Raw genomic sequence first — 17709 nt, forward strand, 5'->3', positions numbered from 1 at the left:
CGAGTAACTCCTGTGCATTGTGAGGTGTGACCCGAAAAGCCAAAAAACAAGAACAACAACACATGTAAACAATGTTGTATCACAAAATTATCCAAATATCCAGGGTGTTTACTATGAACCATATAATGTGTGTCTGACATCTGGAATTTCTAGAGTGAGTCTCCTTTTAAACCATGGATAATGAATAATATTGAGTTGGTAGGTCCCATGGTACATTGCGTTTGGTGCTCTGTCTCTCCAGAGAAACAAAGACATAGCGAACACAACAATTAATGGCCAATGGACAGTGAACTGTGGACCTTTAATTCAGAACTGATTAGCAAAATTATAGAACATCTGAGGGGGTTCGAGGTCCAGGGCTGAATGTATTCTGATTTATCATTTACAGAGGTCAAGCATTTCAACAGAGGCATTTCTTTTGGGGGAATTATCTCAAGGAGACGTACTGCCTGAGACTATACTGAGAAATTCTCTCAGGGCGAATTCGCACAAGCATCCATGTGGTTTGCTCTTTCCCTGCTTGCACATATAAACAAGAAAATTTACTTTTTATTAATATTTGCAGTTATTTCGACATACACAATAAGAAATAATCATTCCAAAACTTAGTTCTCTGGGGTTCAGGAGCTAAGGTTAAAAGCTGGCTGGGATTTTATCAAAAATTCCACATGGAGTGCTCAGGCCAGTTTCGCTTCCCACACCCCACAGCGTCAGGTCATTTCGGTCCTGGTGGCTTGGAAAAAAGATGGTGCTTTATGACTTCTAGGCCGTCCCATCTTGAAACCAGGGTAGCTTTGCTTCTTGCCCCAGGTCCATCCAGAGATTCTCAATAGGATCCAGCTTTCTGGAGTTAGAAACTATGGCAACTGAAGCCTGAGTCAAATAATTATGATGAATGCCCAGCAGTAAATATATCTCAGAGTCAAATAACTCACAAAAATTAAGAGTTTACCATTAACTTTTTTGTTGTTTTGAACCAAATAACATTGCTCTATAATGATAGATTATAGATTATATAGGTTATAGGGGAAATAGAAATGCAAATAAATGACTACATAAAGTCCTGAATCACCAGAAGACTTGACTTTTTGAGTTAAATATAAACTCAGGGGATCGGAAGTGCTCATAAAACCACTTCTTGGGGCGGGGGTAGGGAGAGGAAAATTCGCAATTCATTGATCAAGCCTAAAACACTTAAGGTAAATATCCAACACTCATGTAAAGACATATTCTAGAGCGAAATATTTAACGAGGATCCTTAAGTCCCCTTTTCTTGTTTTTTTTTTCTTGTTTGTATGCAGCAGAAATCCGTGTTTTCTCCTGAATACAATGACTCTTTCATTGCCCTCACATCCTCTATGTGTGTTTATGTCCATGTGTGTGTGTCTGTGTGCATGTGTTTCAATTTTGGACCACAACTGTCAGTGCTCAGTGAATATTGCAGCTCTGGTATCAGGGTTCAGTCCTAGGGGGGCTCAGAGACAATATGGAATAGCAGACGTAGATCGAACCTGGGTTGTCCGCTTGCAAGGCAAGCACCCGACTTGCTCTAGTATTGATCTGACCCTTTCTAAGTCAATTATTTCCTCCACATCAGCAAAGCTTCCCCAACACCATCACCCATCCCGGAAACCAACTATTCTCTTCAAAATAAAAACCCCAAAACTTTAGCCCCAGTACTCACCACAACAGCTGACGTTCGCCAAGTGAGGGTGGGATTCCATGTGTGGGGTGCTTTGCAGCTAGTCCTTAGGAAGCAGAAATACTTGATCTGGGAAAAAAACACAAAATTTGGGGCTAGAGACAGCAAAACAGGTAGGGAACTTTCCTTGCATGCAGCCAACCTATATCAATCCCCGGCATCCCATTTGGCCCCCGAGTACCACCAGCAGGAATCCCTGAGTGCAGGGCCAAAAGTAAACCCTGAGCATCTCCATACATGGTACACAGCCCAACCAAAACAATAATAATGAAAAAGTTTCATTTGTAAACCCCACCTACCCGCAGGTCCCAAGCCAATGGTGGACCCGCTCCATCAAAGGACAGAGGACAACTTGGTCTCCTCTGTAGGGAGGCTGGGAACTACCCTTCGAAGTGAATCTGAAGGTCTACATAAGTGATGCCAGGGCCAAAGGCTCCCGGGTAGTGTGTAGTGACGTCTTTGCTGACAAGTTCTGGAGGGCTAAGCCCCACCCTCGACAGGTCCTGCAGTGCTTCAGAAACCAGCCTCTGACCCTTTCCGCCTCTGACCCTTTCCAGAGTTGGACGCGATCTTGGCCAAGGTAACTCACTCACACCTGTGACCCCAGCACCACCGCACAGCCCCCACTGCACCGCCCAAAGTCTCTGGGTCCCCCGATGGTCTTTGCTGCACCTCAGAAACGGCCTGGGTATGGGGAATGAGGAAAAAACTAGTGTGAAACCGACCGGAAAGATGGTGTGCCCCACTGCTCACAATGTGAATATATGGAGGTGCGAGGAGCTCCAGGGACGCAGCGCTTGTCATGTCACAAAATCAGCCTTCACAGCCCCTCTGTCATGCCGTCATGGAGGGGCTCCAATTCCTCCTCTAGGCACAAGACCAATGGCAACGGGCAACCACAACTAGAATAGAAAGGGTTTCTGAAGGGCCCATCTATGACATAACTTGTGCTTATGCCCGGAGACTTAAAGGGCCACGGTCTAGATGCGGAGAGACGCTTTTTGCCCACCCACGTGAATCCATGCTGCAAGGGGGATGGACTGATCAAGGACTAGAGAGGCAGCTGCTTGAGTGGTTGCTCAACAGTGGGGGGCTGGGGATAAAGAGAAGACCCCTGATCCTGTACTGGTCAGTCAAACATTGAACCGATGCCCTCACACAGTTCATCAGGCAAAGCACATGTGGGTAAATTCAAGGTAAATCAGGCAGGTTGGTTCAGAGCACCTGACCTTACGATTCCCGGCGAATTAATCAAGATGGGGCAAAAGCAGTGACTCCAAAGCCAGCCCTGGAAATGCAGAGTGGAAATGTCCTAGCAGAAGCTCAGAGAGCTGGACAGACACTGGAAAAGAGAAAAGTCTGGTTAGAACATCAGAGAGCACTGTCCAATAATACTGTCCAACTAGCCGACACACTACCTCTTGAAAACGCACGACCAGTGTAAACTTGCCTACTAGGAAAACCACAGAAGGCAGTTTCAGAAACACAATTCCAAAGCCAGAGTATGGAACAATAGCAGGTGGATGCTTGCCTTGCATATGGTATATCTGGGTTCAATCCTCAGAATTCCAAATATACCCCTGAGCACCAAAGAAGTGAAAATCCATGAGTAAGCCCTCAGAAGTGCAGGTGTGCACCAACAACAAAGATATATAGAGTATTTGTGTGTTATACATAATATATAATATATCATATAAATTACACATATATAAAATTTACTTACATTTATGTACATTTACTTATATTTATTATCTTATTCTTACTTTGGACAAACTGGAAGGCTACCATATGTAACCTGCCCACACGGAAGAGTACGGCAAACTCCCCGTGGTGTACCCAATATGCCAAATACCAGTAACAATGATGGGTCTCATTCTCCTAACACTGAAAGAGCCTTGAATGTGGCACTTTTTAAAAAAATTATCTGGGCTAAGACGAAGGAGACGTTCCTGGGGCTAGCTCGAGGCAATCGATGAACAACAGGATGGTTGTGATCATGATGTACACGGACATACATATAAAAATCTAGAGTATATTCCAACACTAAGCATGGAGATTAATGGGCAACAAAGCATTCCGGTCACCATGAAGCATTTTTTGGCCTTCAAAAGACCTGAATCCTATTCATCATTCTAGTGAAAACTAGATTAATTGGACTTGGCTAATTCCAATTATAATACTTATTTTTTCCTCTGATATTATTGAACTGATGGGTGGGATGCATGACTGTGACCAAACTTGCAAGTAATCACAGGTAAACAGAGCAGCCTGCTGGAATGTGGGGAGCTTGAGGAACTAACCTATATTCCCAACACTGTCAGACCTTTGATACAAGGGGTCCATTCCATCCTTTCAAATGTCTTTCTACGCACAATAAATTTCATTTAAACTGTTTCCAATAGGTGTCAAAGAGATAGGACAGCAGGTAGGATATTTGTTTTCCACAAGGTTTAACAGGGCCTCAGAGCACCACCAGGAGTAATCTCTTAGCATGTCTTAGTGTGACCCAAAATGATGAAAAAAAGTTTAAAAATTAAAATAACTCTTCATTTCACGCCAATAAAGAACCTTGCCAGTGCGATTTTGCTAAGATGAGTCAAAAAATTACTTATTCTTTATACTTCCACAACGCTAATCAGTACTGAAACAAGGGAGGCAGAGATGACACAGGAGGGAAGGAGCTGGTCACACACGACAGACCTGGATTCTATAAGGTACCCCATAAGGATCCTGAGGTATAGATATCTAAACTCCTTAGAGCTAGGAGTGGGCTCAGCAGGTTGTGGTTCCCCAGACAGAACATGATTCAGGGTGAATTAAAAAAGATGGTATGTCTGTTTCTGTGCCATAATCCCCCAAAGCCCAGGGCCTCTAAGCCAAGCCACAGGGGCTGGAGAGATAGTCCAGCAAGGACGGTTTTTGCCTTGTACGAGGTCTGGTCTGGGTTCAATCCCACCTTCTCCTATGGTCCCCAAGGTAGGAGTAATTCCTGAGGAGGTGAGAGTAACACCTAAGCATGTCTGGGTGTGACCGAAAAGAAAAAAAAATGCTTGTTGCATATGTATTAGGACACCCACACACTGCCCAGGTAGACAGGTAGGATCCTCAGTCAAGTCCGAGTCAGAGCAAACAATGGGACAGTGGAGAGCCTTGACAGCCTTGAGCGAGCAGCATCTCTTTTGCCTTTTTATTTATACACATTCTTCCTGGCTTTCACCAGAAGATCCAGAAACTACAAGTTAACATACGCGTAAAATCCAAATATCTGGACACTCACATAGACTTTCCCTTACTGACTGACATCACATGAACTTGTCACACACTACCAGGATCATTTCCTTCCTGACAGTACATCTGAAGCACACCTAACACTCTGGTACAAACAAAACAAGCTTTAAGGGGTGCCTGTTTTGACACTGTAAAGTCTTATTAGGGAATCGAGTTATGTAGTATGAAAGTTATGATGTTTCCAAGGTTTATGACTTGGGATATAACTAAGGCTGCAACAGTGGGCAGGGGGCAGGTTGGAGGAGGGATCAGGGAGGAATCCGAGTGAAGAACAGGGGAGAATACAGGAGGAAGAATCAAGAGGAGGAGGCTGGAAGAGTGGGCGAGGGGAAAGAACCAAGGATAATGTTAGAAGGAGAATACAAGGGGAGAATAAGAGAGAATGGAGAAGAGTATCATGGAAAGTAGGGAAGAAAGAATCCAGGAGGAATCCAGGAGAATCAGGAGAGGAGTAAAAAGGAGAAAAGAGAGAGAAGAGTGGAAAATCAAAAGTGAATGGAGAGAGATTGGGATAAACTGTAACTGATACCAACCAGCCAGGCCCTTGTTTTCTCCTTTGTGAACCCATGGCCAGTGGCCATTCAGGGTGGAAAAAGCAGTGTGTGACCAGTGAACACAGGTGGCGAGAGGTTCCGTGGTATTCGTATTTATATTTTGAATACATAATAAAGGTCCTCTACCCCCAAGAATTGGATTCTGGATTTCTTACTGGCCATGGCTAGCCTGCACCTTAAAAATAACATGCTGTTCCACTGAACTTCTTCATTGGAACAATACTATTGATTTCAGGGGGCTGGAGAGATAGCACAGCGGATAGGGCATTTGCCTTGCACGCGGCCAACCCGGGTTCGTTTCCCAGCATCCCATATGGTCCCCTGAGCACCAACAGGAGTAACTCCTGAGTGCAAAGCCAGGAGAAAACTCTGTGCATTGCCAGGCGTAAACCAAAAAGGAAAAAAAAAATAATAATATTGATATCAAATTTGCAAATCTTACCAGCTCACTCATACTCAGTAACTGTGTCCCTAAAACAAATTGTTGAAAGGTCAAACCTTGAAGCCCTGTTGTGAGTTCTGAAACCAAACACAATACGTCCAATTGAACATCCTTGAATGAGGCAGTGCAGGTGGAGGACAACTCTACAGTTGTCATACCCCAAAGCATCCCAGAACAAAAGGAAATCCCTTGGGGGGATCACTGTGAGAAGCTTGGAAATCCTACAAAAGCTTTTTGGGTTTTGTTTTTTGAACAATCTCAGTGATGCTCAGGGACCAAGGAGGGTGAATGTCATGGACTGGCAAATGCAGAAAAATGTCAAACCAAGAAAGTAAAACACAGGATCATTCCAAGATGGAGAGTCCAGAGGAGTGAAGGGCAATGTGAGAGTTGCACAGACACCTAGATCCAGGAGCCCGAGGCCCCCACAGTCACCAGCGTGTTTCATATGTATTAGGACACCCACACACTATCCAGGTAGACAGGTAGGGTCCTCAGACATTCACCTGCTTCCACGCCTTTAATCACTGGCCTCAGGGCTCCTCCTTCAAGCCAGGAGATGACTGGAGGCTTCAACTCAGAATGCCTTGAACCCTACAGAGACGGAGCATGGATTGGTCAGAAGGAAAAGGTGCCAAGTAAGCCCCACGTGTCCCTACAAAAACAGAGTAAATTAGTGGGAAGGCATGAACAGAATCTGCACTTCTGAAATGCCACATATTTGTGGTTATCGAAGAGCTAAGATCTAGCTTTTAGTTTAAGAGTGTAATATGGGGCCTCAGAAAATACCAGCGATAGTATAGTTCTGATCTTGCACACAGCCAAGAGGAGTTTGATCGTATCACAATTTGTACTTTTGTTTCTGTCTGGTTTGGGATCCTCACCTGGGGATGGTCAAGGCTTCCTCCTGAATTTGTACTCAGGATTCACCTCTGCTGGTGCTCAGGGACCACATAGAATGCCAAGAATAGAACCCATGTCCACTGTTTGCAAGACAATCACCGTACCCACTGAACTGGCACTCTAGTCCCAGCACCACCTGGTATGTTATCAGCACACTTGAAGTGATGCCTGAGTGCAGTAAACCCAAAAGCATCACAAATCCAAAAATGGACAAAGTTGGCCAATGTCTGCAATTTGTTTATAAACGTAAACAGAAAAGGATCCAGGCAGACAGCACAGCATGTGGGGCACTGGCCTTGCTCACACCCAACAGAGGTTTGATTCCAACATTCCATTGGTCTCTCAGCAGTCAGCTGTGATCCCTCACTACACAGACCAGAGGAAAACCCTGAGACTTGATGAACCAAGAACCATTGATCCCGTGCACTCAAACAGAACGGTGTCTGATGAAGTGAGACCCTAAGAAATAAATGAACAGTGGTAGGAGAGACATCACAGCGTTAGGACACAGACGGTGCACACACATACAGGTTCGATCCCCAGCAGCACACATGGTCCCAGACTACAGCATGAGTAACTTAATACACAACCAGGAATAATCTGAGAACCGGCAGGTGAAGCCCCAAAGCGAAATCAATGCCAAAGAAAGAATTTGAACTTGACGGACAAATGCAACAGTAGGAGGGGTAAGGCGGCAACCTTTTAAGCTGGCAAATGGGTCCAATACTCAGCACACCATAGGCCTCAGGCAATCCCAGGAGTGATCCTTCAGCACAATTAGTGCATTGCCGTTGTGCCCCCAAATAAAACCAAAATCAAAACCAAAACAAATACACAAAAGTAATATGTACCATAAGAATTAAACTGAGAAGCGAACTCAGGAATGACACAAACTAATTAGCGGGACCTGAACGACAGTACAGCACAAAGGGAGCTTGCCATGCCTGGGGCCATCCTGGGTAGACCCCTAACGCTCCAGAGACTCCTGCAATCCCACAGAGAGTGATTCCTATGCACAAAACTGAGAGTAATCCCCAAACATCAAAGGTGAGCACCAAAAACAAAACCAGGGAAGGAACTAGAGGAACAGCTACTGCACAACTGTCCGACATCCTGGCCCATCACAGTCCCCGCTACTCTTGGATACACAGCCATAGCCTGGGACAGGGAGCCCACGTGGTTCTCTCCAGACACGGTCGGCCCCACACTGCTCTCACCAACGGTTGACAGGTCCTCGTAGGTCTACAGAATCATGTGCCTGTAGTCCTTCCATTGAGAGGCACATCCACTCCTGTGGGGTGAAGCTCACGGTCACATCGGGGAAGGTCACCAAGTCCTGAGCCAACACACAGGGCGGCAAGAGTCAGGGTCTATTTCTACTCTGTTCCCTGGGCTGCAAGGCTAGAACACAGAGCCCTTGAGGGGCTCAGATTCTGTTCCCTTGGAACAGTCTCCATGTACACTCCTGGTTGACAGAACCCAACATCTCTCTAAGACAGCTGCATCTGATAAAATCTGAGTATGCTCTACTACAAGGTTTCTAAAGGTGGTGGTCTTGCTCCTGACCGAGGGCTCCTACAAGCACTGCAGATTAACAACTGCATGGAACCAGTGGGAACCAAATGAGTGACTCTGCTTTCAGCCCAATACACTAAACATACACCCCCTGCACCTCACAGCCCATGTTCGAAAGAGAAGGGGACACGCAATGTCTAGTCACTGACTATGCATGCAGATATGTGCCTGTAGGACTCTCGTCATGGTTCAGGGCCATCCCAATTGGCTTTCGAAGTGGAAAAAGTGTCTAGAGACCAAGAGCTCTGCTGCCTTAGGGCACCCACACCCTGCCCATGGCCTGAGACAGGTAGGGTCATTAGACACTCCCCTGCATGCATGTCTTTGGTCACGGGTCTCAGGGCTCCTCCTTTCAGCTAGGAGATCACAGTAGGCTTTAACTCAGAATGCCCTGAACCCTAGAGAGATGGGGCATGGATTGGTCAGAAGGAAAAGGTGACAAGAAAACCTCGTGTGTCTATATAAAAGGTAAAGGCCCTCCCGTTGTTCATCGATTTGCTCGAGCAGGCCCAGTAACGTCTCCATTAGAGACTTTGTTGTTACTGTGTCTGGCATACTGAATACGTCACGGGGAGCTTGCCAGGCTCTGCCGTGCTGGTGAGATACTCTCGGTAGCTTGCCGGTCTTTCCGAGAGGGATGGAGAAATAGTGGCCATGTGGGCCACTTCTAAGGCAAATGCCCTACCGCACAGAGTAAATTAGAGGGAAGGCATAAACAGAATCTGTACTTCTGAAAAGCCACAGATCTGTGGTTATACAAGAGCTAAGATCTAGCTTTTGGTTTAAGAGTGTAATATGGGTCCCAAGAAAATACAAGAGACAGTATAGCCTCGATCATGCACACAGCCTAGAGGAGTTTGATGGCATCACATTTTGTACTTTTGTTTTTGTCTGTTTTGGGATCCTCATTTGGGATGCTCACAGGCTTACTCCTGACTCTCTACTCAGGAATCACCTCTGCTGGTGCTCAGGGACCACACAGGATGCCAGGAATAGAACCCATGTCCACTGCTTCCAAGACAATCACCCTACCCACTCTACTGGCACACTAGACCCAGCAGCACATGGTATATCATCAGCACACTTGAAGTGATACCTGACTGCAGTAAATGCAAAAATGAACAAAAATGGCCAAAGCCCACAATTGTTTTTAAAAGTAAACAAAAAAGGATCCAGACAGACAGCATAGCATGTGGGGCACTGGGCTTGCTCACAACCAATAAAGGTTTGACTCTGACATTCCATAGGGTCCCTCAAGCCGTCAGCTGTGATCCCTCACAGTCCACAGGCAATCTCTGAGACTTGATAAACCAAGAACCATTGAAAGTGATCCCGTGGACTAAAACAGAGCAGTGCCGGATGGGGTGAGACCCGAAGAAATAAATCAACTCTGGTGGGAGAGACATTACAGCAAAAGGACACTGACTCTGCACACACATCCGGGTTTGATCCCCAGTAGCACACATGGTCCCAGAATATAGCATGAATAACTGAATACACAGCCAGGGATAATCTGAGTATTTGCAAGGGTTATTTCCAAAGCCAAATCTATGTAAAACAAAGAATTTGAACTTGAGGCCAGATGCAGCAGTCGGAGGAATAAAGCATCCCAATCACTGCTCCTATGAGCACTGCAGAGTAACAACTGTGAACGGAGCCACTGGAACCCAAATGGGTGACCCTACTTTCAGCCTAAAACACTATACGTACACCCCCTGCACCCCATAGCCCACGTTCTAGGGAGAAAGGGTCAATCAATGTCCAGACATCTACATATGCACATATACGCCTGCAGGACTCTCATCACAGTTCAGGGCCATTCCAAGTGGCTCTCGAAGCGGCAAAAGTGTCTTGAGCCCAACAGCTGTGCCCGACCCAGAGATCCATTTCTCTGGCTCTCCTAGACCAGCACATGCCCAGAACTGCAAACAGAGCAGCGAGTAAAAGCAGAATGTGTTCCAGAGCAGCGACTCTCTCCTGAGCGTGAAGGACAAAATAAGGAGTAATAAGCATGTCCTTGGACTTGAGTCACTGTAGCTGCCAGGGAGCAAATGACTCCAGCAGACCCCAGGGGGCCCGTGATACACACCAGGTAGGAATCCAGAGAACAGAGTCAAGAGGAAGACCTATGCATCTCCCCTGTGAGACAAAAGTAACTCTAAAAAGAAACAAAGCAGCAGGATTGTGTAACAGGACAGCAGGTTGCAGACAGCGAGTAGGGCTGGTGATCCTCGCCAACCCATAGGGTTCCCTAAGCACTGCCAGTTACAATGCCGGAGTGCAGAGCCGAGAGTATAATCCCCAGAATCACAGAAAACAAAATACCCAGATACAAACCCACGACTCCCAGCAACCCACGTGGTCCCTGAGATCTGTCAGGAGTGATCCTTGAGCACTGAGGTACAAGTACTCTTTGAGCTGGGTGTGATCCAAAAGCCAAATACAACAAAACTGACACAAACATCACCTCCAACAGCAGCGACTGGCACTCCCACCAGGAGGCACATCACAGGATCCTTCCTGAAATAACTCAGACATATTTGGCCCAGGAAGCCTGAGCACTCCTGTCACTGCAGCACCTCATATTGTTACTCCCCTCCTACCTGGGGTTGGTGTGACAGATGGCATGTCACCATCTTCTGCCGCCTCTGTTTCTTCCGAGGACCAGAAACCTGGAGAAGTCAGAGCTGAGAACATTGGAGAGCAGCACAACTCCCCATCTCTGACCAGCCACACCCTTGGGCACTGGCTCATGGAACCACCTTGGGAACAATGCCAGATGCTTCTGTTTCCCCAGGAGAAGAAAATGAGTGCTGACGTTCCCAACAGAAGGTCTGGGCTTGGCTATGAGAGAGAAAACTCAGCGCTGCCTTGGCCTGGGGTCTCCCCCATGGGTCCCATAGAAGGTGCTCACAGGCCCAGCCAGGAGCTGACTCCAAGGCCAGCTCACACGCATCAGCGCCACCTGCAGGCCTGCAGGAGGACTGCCCCCCGCAACCATAGCGCAGAATGTGGCTCTATAACTGGGGCCGACCCTCTCCTCTATAAAGAAAACCAAACTTTGAACACACATACACACACACACACGCACAGAACCTTTTCTCAGTGTGCTTACCTTGATAGACAGGGGTCTAGACAGAGCTCTGCAACTTGATATGAAAGCAGAAATTGCTGTACGGACAGACTGTAAACTGCTACGATGCTTGTCTTGCTGACACCAATCACTTCTCTACATTCCGGTCGCCGCCACAGCACTCCAGGAATAATACCTAAATCTAGAGCCAGATTAAACACTCGGGGTATCTCCAGGGATTTAGAGCCCCCATTCTCCACACCAAAAACTATCCGCAAAAGAAAACTAACATGAACAAACTCCAGCAGGATGCAGTCCTCAAGCACTGGCAGGTGTGGCCCCAAATCCCATCTCACCTGCTCCCCTAGTAGTGAATAGACCCCGGGAGAGTAGCTCAAAGGGTTGAGCACGTGCTTTAAGGTGGGGGACATGGACTCTCAGAGACACATAGACAGAGGGGCAGAGTCCCTGACCATCTCCAAGTTTGTAGCAAAAAGAAGCCAGAAAATAAAAGACAGACTTCCTCCTGCTCTAGGACTGCACCAGCCTCCAGAGTGAGGCATGTACGACTTAGTGTACCTGGACCCTGGAAACCCCCTTTCCGAATGAAGTTCATTCCAACAGCAGGGCACACACCTGGTCTGGGAGAGAGGGTCAGTGGGTAGAGCGAGGCTGAAAACTTGACAGGTGAACCAAAAAATCTTTTTCTGTGGAAAACAATTACATAGGATTAGCAGAGATAGTACAGTCGATAGGGTGTGTTTCTTTCCAGCAGCTAAGCCAGATTCAATTCTCCACAGCAGTTAGGGCCCCCCTGAGCACTGCCAATCACGATACTGAGCTCAGATCCTCGACTAAGTCCTGAGCTCTGAATGCTTTGAACCAAAATCTACAATTCAAAAATAACAAATCAAAATTTTTCTGTGCAAAGAGGCTGCAGACATAGTACAGCTGCAGAGGTGCTCGTCTTACTGGAGAAAAACGATATTTCTCTACTGCCATCCCATATGGTTCCTTGAGCACCACTTGGAGCAACCCGAGTATAGTCAGGTCTGCCCCCCAAAAACCTACTAAAAGTTAATTAAAACAAACCGATAAAGGCAAGGGAGCCATGGTGATCATTTATCCTTCGTGAGAGCGCTCAGGGCATGCACTGAAAGAGCAGAGGTGACTTCCTGCTAACACTGCACACTCCATTGCAGGACCCCTGTGGCCCCAAACAGCCCTTAGGCACCACCTCCTCTGTCACCAGGCTCTGCATTCTCTCAAAGCTTCCTATGGGACCCCCAGAACCGACTGGAGTTGGGGGGATGTGAAAGTCAAAAGCTCTACCGCATACTATTGGACCCAAGCGAGTGAGGAATCGCCCCCCACCCCCACCCCACCGGGCAGGAGGCACGTACATGGAGGGGACACTTGCCTTGTATGCTGCTGACCAGGATCGAGCCAGCATCCCCGTGGGTCCCCCAGCACCGCCAGGAGAGATCCCTGAGGGCAGAGCCAGGAGTCAGCCCTGAACGAAAATTGTTTCGAAAACAAGAACGAAACAAACGCCTCCCACGGCTTACCTGGGGGAGGAGGCTGCGTGGGAGGCCAGGGACCCCTGCAAGACTAGCCCCCAGGCGTCTTCCTCAACCACTTTTCTTCAGCGCCTCCCGGACCGCCCCTTCACAGCTGCCCAGGGAGACGCCTCCAGCCCAGCCCCCTGTTCCATAAAATGCAGAATAAACGGGACAAACCTCTGGGCGGGGGCTGGGCGTCCAGGGGAGGGGCCACCGCCCGCTCGGCACAGAGCGACCCCCGCTCACAAGGCGGAGACCGCGGAGGCTCAGGGTGCCCAGAGCGAGCCTGCGGAGGAGGAGGCTCTGAGGAGCGGCTCTCTCAGGCGGCTGAGGAGGAACTGGGCGGGACCCCCTAGTCCGCCTGGTCGCCCCTTCCCGCCCCTCCCCGACTGCTCACGCTCCGACGACTCCGGTGCCTGGCGGGAGATTCCGCCGCCCCAAAGACCCCAGGGAAAGGCGGGGCTCCGTGACGTCACCGACACTTCCGGTCAGAGTCTTAAAGGGCCAGGCTCCAAATACTCCTGACTCGTCCTTTCTTTTTTTTTTATGTTAAATGTTCAGTTTATATTGACCATTTGATGCATTAAAGGAAAAATCTGAATAGAAAAGCTTGGAATAGTTAATATATTAATCATTAATTTAGCACTCTGAAAATTCTTTCACTATCAAACCTGTTACCAAGAAACCATTATATCTTCCGACAGATCATTTGAGCTTCTCTGTAAATGAGAGCATGGGTTTAAATTTCATAAATGCATTGTACAAAAGAGTTATATATCAACTTAATACTGTAAAATAAAGATAAAGGATATCAAGCTAACAATTTGTTTATTTTATTTTTTAATCACTGAGTTGCCTAAACATAGCTTTCATTGAAAAATATCATTACTGCTCTTCTCAGTTCGTAAAATTAAGAATTTATATAGTGTCTCATAACAAGTCTCAAAATGGAGACGTTACTGGGCCCACTGGAGCAAATTGATGAACAATGGCAGGACAGTGTTACAGTGTTACAATAGTATCTCATAGACACAGGCACACACATTAATGGCATTATGTCATTGTCCAAGATACAGAATAATTTAGCATGCTTCAAACCAAAGCAAGTTACCCACACTGCTGAAGTGTTTGCTATGTTTTATGGAAAAGCCTCTCCATTGACCAGAAAGAGTAGAATTCTTTTTGCTGTCATTGAATGGAATATGTCACTCGTAATAACCAGGAGACAGAAGGCAAAGGAAAGGAAAGGGAGAGGAAAAGAGGCTGGGGGTGGGGAGAGAGAGAGAGAGAGAGATAGAGAGAGAGAGAGAGAGACTGAAGGAGAAGTCAGAAAAAGGGAAAGGGAAAGAAAGATTGATTCCTAATGAATGTATAAGTGTGCTCTGTAATTTATTTTTTCCTCCAGAAATATTTTCCCTTTGAGAAACATACTTCCAGTTGAATGTTACTGATAGTACCTTTATAAACATGATTTTACTAATAAGACTTCTGTGTTTTATTTCGCCTATTTTCTTCATTTGATAAACTCCCTTTCATCCCCAAAGAATCATCTTTTTATTGACGCCTACCTTTTCTAGTCTTTTCGGTCACATGAGGGCTCCTTTTCTTTATTGTTGAGGCTCTTTGCATCTCTCTCATCTCTTTGCATCTCCCCCACTTAAATAAATGGTACTAAGACAATATCAACATCTATATCAATCTATGTATACGTATATATATATATGTATATATACACATATAATCAGTTCCAGATAGAGGAAGAAATTAAAAATGAAACATATAAACATACAATTTTTTTAAAAAATGAGAAGCATTAACATTTTACATATACATAGTCATCACTTCATAAAATGAATTGGGAGTGGCTCTTTTTTTATATTCAATGAATAATTCATGTAAGATTGGAATCATCTGTTTTTGAACATTTGGTAAAACTCACCTGAAAATCCTCTAGAGCCTATTATTATTTTTTGTATGAAAAATGTATGGGCACTAATTCAACTTTATATAGGATCATTTGGATATCCTCTTTCTCTTTTAAAAAATTACAATAAATGCATTCTCTAAAAATTTTCATGTTTTACGTAAATTTTCAAAAATATTTACATTTGTGCATTATATCCCTTAGTAGATTTTAATCTCTGTTGACCATTGACCATTTCAATATGTCTCATTTATATTCTTGTTTTATTTGTACCTTTGGGGGAACCGGTGGAGCTTTCTTTTTTCAAATTTTTTTTTAGTAGTTGGAAGAAATAGCTAAGAGGACGAAGAACCTCCGGCTCCGGGCACATCTCTTTGATTCCACTGTTCTTCCTGCATTAACATATGCCTCAGAGACCTGGGCCCTACGCAAACAAGATGAGAACGCCATTCAGGTCTCCCAAAGAATAATAGAAAGAATAGAAAGAGCTATGCTTGGAATATCACGTTCCACTCAAATGAGAGAACGAATCCGGAGTTCTGACATCCGTCGACGATCAAGGATCAGGGACGCTGTCTCATTTGCCAATGTGTCGAAAATCAGATGGGCTGGTCACGTAATGAGATTTAAAGACGACCGTTGGACTAGAGCTGTTACTGATTGGATTCCACGGGATGTCAAGAGACCGCGTGGCCGCCCACCTACCAGATGGTCAGACTTCTTCCTGAAGATCATGAACGATCGGTTTGAGGCCCTTCATGTTCCCAGAGCGAACAGATGCCATTGGGCTACACTAGCACGCAACAGGGACAAATGGAGACGTTACTGGCGCCCGCTCGAGCAAATCGACGACTAACGGGAAGTTAAGTGATTAAGTGATTTTTTAGTAGTCGGAAATGTATTACTCATGTTAAACAATTTTTTTATTTGGTTTATCCCAATTATTTATTTGTTTTCTATATCATTAATTTATGCTTTTGCATTTATTATCACCTTTTGAAAAATTTTACTTTAGTTTATTTTACTTCTTTTCCTGATTACTTTCTTTAATTACATAAATTACTTGCTGAATTTTCAGACATTAGAAAAACAAATGTATGTACTCAAAATTATAGATTTCCCTCAAGCAGCTTATAAACTTTATCTTACCAATGTTGAAATTCAGTATTTTAAAAACTAACTTTCAGAGTCAGAGAGGTGTTTTAGGAAGTTAGGCCTTGCATGTGTTTCTAGTTTTCCCCCGGCATCAGATAGGCCCAATAACCTTCTTCCCAAATCCTAGCACACTAGAAGTGATTTCTGAGCATAAAGCCAGGAATAAGATCTGAGCATAGCTGGGTGTGGCCCAAACCACAATTCCTGGTAAAAGTGAATAAATAGAAACTAAGTACTCTCAAATTTCCATTTTAGTTTCTTTTACTCATGAGTAAATAGAAATTTATTTTTTACTTTCAGGAATTTGTGTTATCTCTATAACAATTATGTTCTATGTTTAATCAGGCTATATGATACCAGCTTTTATTTTAATTTGTTGGTACTAATATTAGTTCTGGCCAGTCATTGTAAGTATTCTCTGTGAGCTTGAGAGAATGTGCATTCTACACTGTTGGCGGACAGTGTATTGTATGTACAACTGAACTTATTTTACGAATCAAGGATATGTCTCAGTGATAAAGCATGTGTAAGGACTCAGATTTGATTCCTGGCGCTTCTAAAAATAAAATAAATAAACGAACAAGTTTATTGCTTTTTAAAATATTTTGTATCACAACTCATTTCGTTTGGGGGGTGAGTGTGGGCTTTCCAGTAGCAACCAGAAAAACTGCTAGACAAATTCTAAAAGAGCTGTAACACTTTTAACTAATTTCTTGATTTACCTATTAGTGATGATAGAATTGCCCACAAAGACGATGGTGTTAAGTTCTTCACATAAAAAAAGTGTCTGTTGTGGCAGAGGCAGACTTGGGGTGGGGTTGGAAAGAGGAAAATTGAGGACATTGGTGTTGAGAAGTGTACACGGGTCAAAGGACAGGTGTTTGAGCATTGTAATACTGAAACTCAATCATGGACAACTTTGTTTTTCTCACGGTGATTTAATAAAAGAATTTTAAATACTTGAAATATTTTGAAACTACTTTATTAGGTGCATTTAAGTTGGAATTGTTAAATCTTTCTGGTAAGTCTGAATTTTAAATAATATATAGCAATCATACTAATTTCATTTTGTATTTATTATCTTCACAGGGCAAAGCCTGGCAAGCCACCAGTGAGGTATTCAATATGCAAAAAACAGTAACAACAAGTCTCACAATGGAGCTGTTACTGGTGACTGCTCGAACTATTTGTTGAACAGCGGAGGACAGTGCTACAGAGCTATTTATTATCTTAAATTCTGTTTTGTGTTGTATTAATAAACTTTCATTGACGTTCTTGTGGGCTGGAGCGATACCACAGTGTGTAGGGCGTTTGCCTTGCACACAGCCAACATGGACCCGAGTTGGATTCCTCCGCCCCTCTCAGAGAGCCCGGCAAACTACCGAGAGTATCTCTCCCACATGGTAAAGCCTGGTAAGCTACCCGTGACGTATTCAATATGCCAAACACAGTGACAAGTCTCACAGTGTTACTGGGCCCTCTTGAGCAAATCGATGAACAACGGGAGGACAGTGACAGTGACAGTGACCGT

The 17709-nt window shown here is 45.0% G+C and overlaps 1 non-coding gene across 1 annotated transcript; it reads right to left on the reverse strand.

Moving 5' to 3' along the window:
* Positions 1-16817: 16817 nt before the first annotated feature.
* LOC130029033 (U7 small nuclear RNA) lies at positions 16818-16879 on the reverse strand. The gene has a single exon (XR_008793249.1). It is a non-coding gene; the product is annotated as a U7 small nuclear RNA (small nuclear RNA).
* Between the last annotated feature and the right edge of the window lie 830 nt (positions 16880-17709).

The sequence above is a fragment of the Sorex fumeus genome, unplaced genomic scaffold (assembly GCF_029834395.1).
Source record: "Sorex fumeus unplaced genomic scaffold, SorFum_2.1 ptg000041l, whole genome shotgun sequence".
Lineage (NCBI taxonomy): Eukaryota > Metazoa > Chordata > Mammalia > Eulipotyphla > Soricidae > Sorex > Sorex fumeus.